Source organism: Colobus angolensis, unplaced genomic scaffold (genome assembly GCF_000951035.1).
Source record: "Colobus angolensis palliatus isolate OR3802 unplaced genomic scaffold, Cang.pa_1.0 Scaffold207, whole genome shotgun sequence".
Lineage (NCBI taxonomy): Eukaryota > Metazoa > Chordata > Mammalia > Primates > Cercopithecidae > Colobus > Colobus angolensis.
In genome coordinates this window covers 3,596,296-3,608,359 of record NW_012115233.1, presented here as the reverse complement: position 1 = coordinate 3,608,359, position 12,064 = coordinate 3,596,296, and the positions used below count along the sequence as shown (strand labels likewise).

Sequence of the window (12,064 nt, the reverse complement as noted above, 5' to 3'; positions counted from 1 at the left end):
GGAAAACATTCTCCGGTGCAGGCAGAAGCCGCGGGTGTCTTCTCCAAGGAAGAGGGAGATGGGGGAGAGGAGGACAAGGGGAGGGATGAGAGGTGACAGAAGGGACAATAAGGAGAGTCACCTCGGGCATGTTACGCTCTGGCTGTGATGAGGACAGGCCAGTTTCTCAGTGTTCCTTAATTAAATCCCAGGCACCGTCCCCTCGGAGAGTCCCGTGCAGGTGGGGGTGGGCCGAGAGCTGTGGGATTTTCTCCTGCCTGTGCATGTGTCAAGATGCTCTGGGGGGAGGGGTGTGCCCGGAGACACGTTCCCTAAGAGAGGGAAACTCTTGCCTGGGTCATGAGGTGACACATGGCCCCAGAGAAGTTATGTCCACAACAAACCCCTGCCATCTGTGAATGCAACGTCCCAAGTTTGGGATCTTGAGATGGGGAGATCACGTTGGATTATCTGGTGGGTCCTGAATCCAGTGACAAGTGTCCCCAGAAAGGATACAAAGGACAGACAGAGGAGGCACTGGCCATGTGACCACGCAGGCAGACACTGCAGTGAGGCAGCCACAAGCCAAGTCAAGTGCTAGGGTCTGAATGTTTGTATCTTCAAAAAATTCACTGTTGAAACCTAATCCCCAGTGTGGGCGTGTTAGGACACGGGGCCTCAGGGAGGTGATTAGGTCATGAGGGTGCAGCCCTCACGAATGGGATCAGTGCCCTTAGAAAACAGGCCCGAGGGAGCTCCCTCGCCCCTTCCCATGTGAGACATGGCGAGAAGGCACCCTCTGTGACGCAGGAAGCAAGCCCTCACCAATCTACCTTGACGGTGGACTTCCTGTCTTCCAGATCCCTGAGAAATGCATTTCTGTTGCTTAGAAGCCACCCAGTTTAGAGGGTATTTTGTTATAGCAGCCTGAACAGGCCTAGACACCAAGGAATCCCTGGAGCCACCAAAAGCTGTAAGAGGTAAGACTTGGAAGGAACCCCCGGAGGGTGCATGGCCCTGCAGAACTGAGAGAGAAGTGTGTGCTGTTTCACGGGAGCCCTGGGACACTGACCCCACCGGAAACACCACGGCAGGGAAATTCCAGGCTTCCCTGTACGCTCCGGCCTTTGCCTCCACAGTGGCCCAGCCCCAGCTGCTACCAAATGCCATCACCAGTGCCCCGGGGAGGGGCTGCACAGTCTCCCGCTCTGATCGCAGCTCTGCAGGGACACTGGCAGGTCCCAGCCCCATGCTCAGCATGCCAGCACTTACTCCCTCACCAGTCTCTGCTCACTCTACGACCTATGGGCCAGCTGCCTCCTCCACCAGCCTGCACACTCCTGGGAGCTCAGAGGCTCAAGCAAGCCGTGTTTTTGCTCACAGACGTGTGCATCATCACAAACGGAGAGTCAGGCAGATCTACACTTGAATTTCTTTTCTGCTCCTTAGGAGCTGTGCAGCCTTAGGCAAACTACATCACCTCTCTGAACCTTAGTTTCCTCATCTGTAAAATGGGGATAATAGTAGCATTTGCTTCCTGGAGCTGTTGGAAGAATTAAATGTCACATTTCAGGCTTGATAAACAACACCTATTGAGTTCAGTAGGACACTGACTAAAGACAATTAATGTCTTTAAAAAAAATAAAGGTGACTAGCTGGGCGCAGTGGCTCACAACTGTAACCCCAGCACTTTGGGTGGCCGAGGCAAACAGATCACCTGAGGTCAGCAGTTTGAGACCAGCCTGGCCAACATGATGAAACCCCGTCTCTACTAAAAATGCAAAAAAAATTAGGTGGGCGTGGTGGCACGCACCTGTAATCGCAGCTACTTGGGAGGCTGTGGCAGGAGAATTGCTTGAACCCAGTAGGCGGAGGTTGCAGTGGGCCAAGATTGCGCCATTGCACTCCAGCCTGGGCGACAAGAGTGAAACTCTGTCTCACAAAAAAAAAAAAAAAAGGTGACCAGAAACCCCCTAAATGTCCATTAAAAGAGAAGTGTTTACACCGTGGTCCCCACAGTGCAACAACACACACAGAGCAGTTAAAAAGAAGGAAGAAGGGTTACAAGATCTGCCGTGGATTCCATGTGCACGACACGCTGTTAAGTACAGAAGCAAATACATGTATAAATCTATGCTGACGTGCACATATATATGATCTAATTCACGGGGCTTCAGGGGGATGGAGGGTGGGGACCAGGTCCGGCTGCCGTGACAGCTGTCTTCTTTGGAGAAGGAAGTGGCTTGGGGGGAGGACCAATGGGTAGGGCTCAGCTTTATCTGCAACGTTTCAAATTATTGCAGGAAGCCATTCATGTGTTGTACATTCAATCAATGAGAAATAAAGGAAAAAACTCTTCAAAGATTTCAGAAATTGGGATCATGGTAGTGGTATTGTATCCTTCCCCAGATTTCTTAAATTGGTCTGAATCCCATATTCTTTTTTTTTTTTTTTTGAGACAAAGTTTCACTCTGTCACCAAGGCTGGAATGCAGTGGCGCAATCTTGGCTCACTGCAACCACTGCCCCCGGGTTCAAGCGATTCTCATGCCTCAGCCTCCCTAGTAGCTGGGATTATAGGCACCTGCCACCACACCCAGCTAATTTGTATTATTAGTAGAGATGGGGCTTCACCACATTGACCAGGCTGGTCTTGAACTCCTGACCTCAGGTGAGCCGCCTGCCTCAGCCTCCCAAAGTGCTGGGATTACAGGCATGAGCCACCACGCCTGGCCAGAATCTGATATTCTTAAAGAGAACTGGAAGGCATCTGAGATCTTACTACTTTTGACTTTTCAGTGGTCTAGTAGATGCATAATCCGATTTTTGAAATGCATGTTCTTTGAAAAATTCAGAATAATACAGAGGACAAGAATTAAAGCATGGAGAGCTCACGGCCCGCACACTTGTATCATGGTGCACGTGTGTGCACGCACACACACCCACAACCCAGTTAAACACACACACTCACACACACACACACACCCAGCCCAATGTAAAACTGCACGTAAGTTTCAGCTGCATCATACATGCTGGCTTTCTTATTTTTAACCTCACCTCTGCCCTCCCTCCCGCCACCCCGAGAATCCACGCTAACTCCACACTCACCATGTGAGCTCCAAAAATTTGAGACCATGTTATATATCGGGGTCCAGAAACCATTTTCCTAAGAGCCAGAGGATAATAGTCTAGGCTCTGCGGGTCATGCCATCTCTGTTGCCGCCAGCATAATGCCACAGCAGGAATGGGCAGAGCTGTGTTCCCCTCCCCCAAATGGGCAGAGCTGTCCCCGCCACCCCGAAAACCCCTTATTTATAAAAACAGGCGCTGGGCCAGACCATTTGCAGACCCTTCACATCTATCATTTCATCTCTTTCTCCACGGTCATGTTTAATCAAATACAAATATATATTATATGTTTGGCAACAGACTTTCAACGGCAAAAACTGCAATTACTTTTGCACCAACCCAATACAGACAGGTTTTGTGGGGTCCTCATTTCATTTTACACAAATGGCATTGCACAACACTTATGTCTGCATCTCGCTTTTCCCTCCTAACACCTGGTGGGTGTTACTCCAGATCAATTTATATCGATTTTCCCAGTCTGTGTGCTTTTCCCCACTTCAACGGTCACTAAGCAGAGGTAGGATATACCTTCAAAAAAGTAAAATGAAGCCAACCAAATCCTTCCCCCGACTCTGCTCTGTGTGCCGATCCTTCTCAGGGTCTTTCTGACAGAGCCATCAGCTTGGCCTCCTGAACCTCAGTAACTGGCCCTCCCCTCTTGACCAAGGCCAGCCCCAGAATGAAAGAGGAATTTGCACCCAACATTAAAGACTAGAGGGCGGGGGTGGGGAACACCTCTTAATAATCATTAATATAAGGTGGCATTTTCAGGGCATTTGCAGAAAACAACCCTGATTAATTGCAACCCACCAAATAAATAAAAATCGCAAATACTGTACCAGAGCCTGCTCTTCCTCTGTGGTGTGGGAGGCGGGCAGCCCCAGGCCCTTCTGAAATACAGTGAGGGACACACAGGCTCTGTTTCCTTTGGGCCCGATAAAGGGAACTCTCTCTATCCCAAATAAGGATTTCCCTTGCCAGGCCTCAAGACAGTAGCATCTCCACAGGGGCCTCTGTTGTTTATTTTGCTAAGAACTTTATCTAGTGCTTGCAGCACTTCAAAGGACATCTGATCTGTTCATGGCTTTGTTTGGAAGCCTCCATCCTTCCCGGCTGCCTCCTCTGGGTGGGAGTCACCGGCGCCTACTACAAAGGGCCTTAATTTATGAGAATCCTGGAGAAGGATCCTGTTCTTTAATAAATTAATGTTCAGTAAGCCTCTAATGTGAGTTTCAAGCCAGGTAATGCTGTCATGATTGAATATAGGAGAAGGCGCATTTCTGCCTTCCCTAGGGAGGCGGCTCCTCAGACACTTGTGCAGAGGACTCTACTCACCCCGAGAAGCCCAACGTCCTAGCAGTGTGAGTTCGATGGTGCTCACCACAGTGAATTCTAAGTGACCTGCACAAACGGAGGGGATTCTGGCAGAGTAACCCAAAAGCTATGGACACGTTTAGTCATCCATGCTTGATCTCAGGCTGTGAGAAACCCAGTAAGAAGGTGAAATGGTTACAGAAGGAGGCTTCAGACTCTGGGTCTGAATTCCGGCTTGGATGCACGAGAAGGTTAATCTGAGAGTTAGACTCGTGTTCATACAATGGAGATATAAAACCCAGGGACACTGTGCAGCCTAAAGAAAATAATGAAGATAAAGCAGATAGAAAACAGTAGGCACTCAACAGAGGTTTATTGTTCTTTCCCCTTTCTTCGCACTACTGCAGCGGTTCTCAAACGCTGGAGTGCCTCACAGTCCCCTGGAGGATGTGTTAAAATAATTTGCTGCTCTCACCCTGCCACCTCAGAGTTTGTGAAACTGAAGACTGGCATTTCTAGAGAGTTCCCAGATGATGCAGATACTGCCGGTCTTGGGACTTCACTCTGAAAACCATTGAGCTACTGGTTCAAAATCCCCAGGTCTGCAGTGGCCAGGACGCCTAGGATGATAAGGACCCTCTTGGATGGAAGACTGGTTGCAAACTTAAAGTCTCAAAAGTCAACAGACATGATGAATGGTCTGCCTGAGTCTGTTTCTGCCCCCAGCTGGTGTCAGGCTGGCCCCTGATCTCTGGGGTGTGCTTTCTAAGGTCCCTGTACTCCTGGACAGAGGTCAGGTTCAGCCCAGTCTTCCAAATGGAATGGTCCAAGCATGTGCCAGCTCCCGCTGGAAACAAACCACCCTGGCCTTCTGCCGCCACGTGCCAGCAGGCTCCATTAGGAGTGACCTCAGTTCCTCCGAAAAGGAGTCTCTGTCCCTGTCAAGGGTTTCTGCAAAATAGTCTGTTAGTTCTGAGAGTGCAGCAGGGTGCTCCGGGGAGCAGAATGTGGGCAACAGCCCCCAGGGCCCTAGTTGTTCTGGCATCATCTTGCGGTCAATTAGCCTCTCTCCCAAACACCTTCCCTTCCAGACTTAGCCAGCTGTCCTGCTGGGTATTTTCTGATCCTCCCTCGGTGGAGCAAGGGCCTAATTCCTCTGTGGGGACAAGCACTGCTCTTTTTAGTCTCTGTTTGGCCTCGTCTCTGAGCCAACAGGCCAGCAGGTGGGAGCCCTGGAGGCCAACAAAAGAACGGCAGGCCACCTCCCTCTTCCAGGGTGGACACCGTGTGCCACAAGTGCAGATTAGCATCCCAGCTCAGACGCCTCCACTGCCCACCACTGGCGGCGAAAGAGACCCACTGCAGACGCCCGTGGAACAAAAGATCTTGCTCATCAAGACGCTACCTCCCGTTTATGTTTTAAAAACTTGTCTTTAAAGGGCGAGAAAAAGAAAAACATAAAATTCTGCCTTAAAGGGCAAAAAACAAGTTCACCCACAAACCGTTTACATGAAAAACTTCCTTGTATGGCTCGATGACTCATCAGCCTCATCAAAGCCTGCGCTGGATGACACACGAACGCTCGGGTCCCCCCTTCCTTGCCCAGAAGAAACGATGACAACCCACAAACGCCACTTCTTCCTTGGTAGTTTGGGAAGCCGCTGTAATGCGTCATTTCTGAGGCTCAGGAAAGACCTTTACACAGAAGGTGGGGGTGGGGGGGTCTTGAACGTCCCAAAGCCCAAGGCTGGCCCTTATGTAGAGCCGAGGAAGCCCTGGCCAGGGACAGGAGAGTGCAAGGGAAGGCTCGGTGACCCAGGCACGTGGTGCAAACCTGGCCCCTCCACTTCCCAGCTCTGCAGCCAGGGGCAGCTCACTCCACCCTGGTCCCTGGGGTGTGCTTCTGGGCTTCCGGGTTGGGGGGCAGCGAAGCCTGGGCAGCAAACCACCTTGTACTGCCACTGGCCTGTGGATAGTAGATGCTCAATAAACCTCTCCTTCCCGTCAGAAACTCAGTCTCCCTATGTGGATGACAGCATTTTCCTAAAGGATCTAAAGTTCCATCCACCTTAAACTCTGCCTGAAGGGAAGACTATGAAACTGGAAAAGAAAATGGCATGGATTTGTGTGCTACTGCAGGACACTGCTGCAACATATATTGAGGAGTATGGAATGGAACAGCGTGTATGATAAAATCTGTGTGGTGTTTACAAAGGAATATTCATAAGCACTTTCTGAGAAGCCCCATGCAGCCGCTAACAGTGACTGCCTAGGGGAAAACGGACTTGAAGGAGTGGAGGCCAACTTTTCATTTTATACCTTTCTCTACTTTTTAGGACTACCACCTATGCACGTGCATTTTATTTTTCTTAAATGTTCGCAGAGGATGTCTGGCAGGACAAGGAGCTGGCTGGTAAGGGGCGCGAGGAGATTTTCTGGGTGATGGAGATACAGGTGGTGGTTACTCAGGTGAATACAACAGTCAGAACTCCCTCACACTCAAGAGTCAGGGCATTACATTTTGTTACATGTAGATAATAGCTTGATTTTTTAAAATTTAAAAGAGGTTAAGAGAGATTTATGGATAGTGGGACTTTTCTTAGTTCTCTTTGTCCTTTTTGGTATTCTAAAAAACCTAATAAATGCCAGTTTTTAAATGTCCTGGGTCTTAGGGCTCTTGCACACTGCTGGTACAAGTATACACTGGTGCAACCACTTTGCAAAACTGCAGGGCAGCGTCAATGAATGACAATTCAGCCCCCAAGCATATACTCAACAGGACCGTGGACACACACTCACCAAAAGATGTACACTAGAGCGTTTACAATGGCCCATTCGTAACAGCCCTAAACTGGAAAGACCTATCCATAGAATGAACCAGTTAACAGAGTCTAAGCATACAACAGAACACCACCCAGCAAAGTGAATGGACAAATTGTTGCTACACACAACACAGATAAATCACAAGAAGCCAGTCTCAAAAGAGTTCAGAGTGTCTGAGTCCATTTAGATAAAGCTCAAGTACATGCAAAGCTCATCTACGCTGCTAGAAGTCAGGAGAGCAGTGGCTGCCCACGGTGGGGAGGAGGGGCCGAGGTGAATGGCAACTCTTTTTGATATGTACACTTTTCTAGATGTATTTTATCCTTCAATGAGAAGTTTATTTCAAAAATGTCCTGTGTCTCTTCCAAAGACAGCTCCAGCTGGGCAAAGTGGCAGCTCTGTGGGTTCCAACGGAAGAGGACAAAAGACCTATCGTCCTGTCCCCTGGGTTCAATTCCCAGCCCTGCCTGTCTCTAGCTGTGTGAGCCCGGACAGGCCTCTCTGCTTACTCAGCTCCTCCTTCAAGACAGGCCTAACCAAACTTTGAGAAGATTTCACAAGATAACACATAGAAAAGCCCCCAGCAGAGCTCCTGACCCTAGTAGGTGCCTAATAATTGTTTTTCTCTCCCTCTACTGCAATGAAAGCCCTCAAGAACATGGGCTCTCCTTCCCAAGGCTCTTGGCCCTCTGCCACTTGTTAGTTTCAATCCCTGAAGCAGCCCTGATTACTAGTTACGGGGTCCCTGATGACCCACTGTGGGGCTTGGGCTGTGGCTGGGAGACGCTGGTGACGGTGGCCCTCGCAGGGGACCGGCAGCCTGGCCCCAAAAGGTTTCCCCATTCGGATTGAACACGTGCACAAAGAGGCTGCTGGGCTGGACTCGATTCCCCTCCGTAGGGGCCTTGAAGGCCTTTGCTTGCTCACCAGCCGCACCTCCCGCTGAGGGCCCCTCCTGCAGTCTTGGAGTGGGCTGGGCCCCCTGCCTCTGGGGAATGCCCCTCCTTTCACAGTTCCCCACTGAATCCCTTTGATCCCCTCTTAAGAGGTCACAAAGCCCTCTTTGACTGAGTGCCAGAAATTAATCTGGATAGAATTCCTGCCTTTTCAACCTGGATGAAGCAGGCAGGTGGCTGGGCCTGGAAGAGGACTGAGGCCGACTCCCGCCCATCCTCGCCCCCTCCCCTGTTCTGCTTCCTTCTCGGAGGGTAGGACCCTCCAAGAATGGACCCACGGTGCCTGCCTGGAAGCTCCACGGAAGCTTCCATGAGAAAGTCCTATGGAGGCACAGTCAGAGCCAGTGGCACTGACCTCACAGGCCTGGGCGGTCACTCACGCAGGATGGAGGACACTTTCACTGCCTCTGTCAACTGGGTGGCCTGGCAGGGGCTATGCTGAGAAGAGCTCTGCCTCAGGGCAAAGCATGTGGTGGCTGATGGGTGATGCCCACCCTGGGCTCACGAGTTGGTGGCCTGCGTGCCACACATGTGCCTCCGTCTTCTGCAGCCCTGTCTCCTAGCACCCTCCGGCACCAAGAGCCTGTTTCCCTCTGTGTCCTTGTTCATCAGAGAAGAAGAATGAATGTTCTCAGTGGGTACCACATGGCGGGTGCTATTCTAAATACTGAACAGCTATGAACCCATTTACTCCCCATAAGAACCCAGTGAGCTTGGTTTCATTTGATTCAAGAGGCCCAGAGACGAAAGTGACTAGTCCAGCGTCACACAGCCAGTAGGAGGTGGATCAGGGTTGGAACCCGGGCAGTCTGGCCCTCAAGCACTGTAGAAAGTATTATTTTGGGAGCAAAGAGGTAATAGGTGGTGAAAGCCACCCCAAAATACCCTTCTCTCTGGCCCAGTAACCACTTCTAGAAATCTGCCCTAAATAAGTAATTCAAATAAAGTGAAAGCTGAGATACGCGACGGTCACGGCTGCATTATCTATAATTGAGGAAAGCTGGGAACGACCCAAATGGCGACCACAGAGGAGCCCTTTCGTAAATGGCACCAGCCTCTTCGTGGACAATTATGCAGCCATTAGGAAGCCTCCCCTGGGAGCTGTGGCACGGCACTGGGATGTCTGAGCTGCCATGACTTGGCGAGGCTCACAGGACTGTCCGTGTGCCTGGCCACAGCTGCCAAAATGGCCGCGTGAAGATGGATGCAGCCTCGGAGGAGAACTGCAAGGTCAGAACTGGCAGGAGCCGGGGGCACTGACCTTGATGTGATCGTAAAAAGGTAGAAAAGGAGGCAGAGAGGGAGGAAGGTGACCAAGACGGGGTTAGATGGGCAACATGGAGGTGAGGTGGGGTTCAAGGGCAACGTCTTCCCTTAAGACCAAGGGATGAGCTGGGCTAGAGGGGACAGGCCCAGCCAGGAGCCACCCACGAGAGTGATGGTGTGGAGCGAGGGAGTCAGGTGCAAGGTCAGATCCGGGCTTCCAAACCTCAAGTTTAAAGTCAGGGGACACAGCGGCCAGTGTGTTTGGGGAAGATGTGGAAGCAGGTCAGTCCTGAGTTTGACACCAGGCCTGGGAGACGTGGTCTGACAGTGGCTGTGCTGATGTCACGCAAGACAGGATGAGGCAACCAGCTCTTCTCCACGAGAAACAGGGGTTTGCCCAGTCAGAGGTCAATTCACATTATCCTTCTTTTTTTTTTTTTTTGAGCACAGTTTCACTGTGTCACCCAGGCTGGAGTGTAGTGGCACCATCTCGGCTCACTGCAACCTCTGCCTCCCCGGTCCAAGTGATTCTCATGCTTCAGCCTCCTGAGTAGCTGGGACTACAGGCGTGCGCCACCATGCCTGGCTAATTTTTGTATTTTTAGTAGAGACGGGGTTTCACCATGTTGGCCAGGCTGGTCTCGAACTCCTGACCTCAAGTGATCTGCCTGCCTCAGCCTCCCAAAGTGCTGGGATTATAGGTGTGAGCCACTGCACCCAGCCAATTCACATAATCCTAATGGTGATGGGAGACTTAGGGAAAAATGAAAAGCTCTCATGCAAGCCTCAGGCACCAGAAACACCCAGGCTCTACCCAGATGTGCCACGAGAACAGGTGGGAGCTAGGGTGCTGCTCCCAAGTGCACATCAGGTGTGAGAAGTGTCTGGTGAGCGTGTGTCTGTGTACATGCGTGCAGGTGCAGTTGGGAGCCACACTCCCCATGGCTAAAGTCCCAGGTTCTGGACTCACTCAGACTTCTGTTCAAATCTCAGGTAAGCCATTGAATAGCTGTGTGACCCTGAGTGAGTGATTTAACGTCAGCCTCAGTTTCCACATCTGTACAATGGGAGAACAGGAGAAACAGGCACCTCCTCAGGGCTGTGAGGATTCGCCAAGCTAAGTAAGTGAGGCACTGGCACATGCCCGGCACAGGAGTAAGTGTGCATCATGGCTCGGGGACTAGCTGCAGCCTTGTGCTGAGGCCTTGGGGTGCAACTGGGGGCTTGGCTTGGGCTGGATGAAGACTTGGGGGATGTGAGCTTGGGAAGGGATTTGTAGCCTGGTGGAGAGAGCGCCTGGGGCCACATCTCTAGGACACTAGGAGTGGCTCTTCTCCAGGGAGGCTGCCATGACCAGAAGGTGACTCAGGGGAGGTGGGCTCCGGGAGGAAGGTCAGAGCCAGGCATGACAGCCCCCACTGGTAGCCTGGTCCGGAGCCTCAGGCTTTCCGCTTTCCTAGGGATCCCCCCGTCTAGCATGGCCCTCGGTAAGGGGCCAGGGGAGGCATCAGCTCAAGGGTCATTCTGACCTGGTCCCCCGGGGCTTTCCCCTGCACGGGGATGTGGGTGGTGGATCCCGCCCCGCTGAGGGCGCAGCAGGTGGGGAGGAGACGACCCAGGCCCTGTCCTCGGCTTCCGGCCAGGTGGGCTTCACCTCTCTGAGCCCCAGGCACTTTGCCTTGGTGCTGGGGACTTTGAGAGTGGTGGTCCCCCAGGGCCAGCTCCCAACACAGAACATGGAACAGACTCATTCCTGAGGCGCCGCAGCCACTCATGAGGTGGAAGCGAGATCGTGACCCTCGCTGGGAGGCATGTGGCTTTGGCACCATCCTTCATCCTCATCCTTTATCCCCTTGGACTCTCAGTCCCCTCCGCTATGAGATGGGGGAGGGATGTGGACCCTGCAGAACTGTTTCCGGGCTCAAAGGAGCACAGGGGCACATAGTGCTGGACACAGGGGATGCTCCATGGCCAGGCCCAGGCAGAGACAATCCTGAGGGCGGGCTTCCCACCCACCCCAGCCCTCACAGGCCATGAGTCAGCCAGGACCACCATCAGGGGCTGGAAGGGGCTGCTGGGGAGAGGGGTTGAGCCAGCTGCTCCCACCATGTCGGACCCACTCGGAGACACACTGATGATGGCGCATGAGAGGCTCCCACGCGCTCCTACCAGGATCCCTTCTGCCTGCTACACGAACAACAGAGCCTTTGATCCTCACACGGCCCAGTAACGAGACGCCAGGATCATCCCCATTCCATAGAGGAGAAAACTGAGGCCCAAATAAACACACTCCAAACCAGCACACTCACAGTCTCCCCACAGGCCACACACACACTCACACACATATAAAACAGTCACCCCACATGCCACGTACACACACTCACAAAATATGCCATATGCCACACACACACAGACCTCATATGCCACACACACAGACATTCATAAAATAGTCACCCCATATGCCACACACACCACACACACACACACAGTCACCCCCATACACCACACGCACACACACACACACATAAAATAGTCACCCCACAGGCCACACACACATTCATAAATAGTCACCCCATATGCCACACACACACACACACA

At 51.9% G+C, this 12,064-nt stretch overlaps 1 protein-coding gene across 1 annotated transcript in view; it reads right to left on the bottom strand.

Annotated features, from left to right (window-relative positions):
* Positions 1-12,064, bottom strand: part of CMIP (c-Maf inducing protein) — a 265,419-nt gene that overhangs the window by 72,340 nt on the left and 181,015 nt on the right. The window lies entirely within an intron of this gene.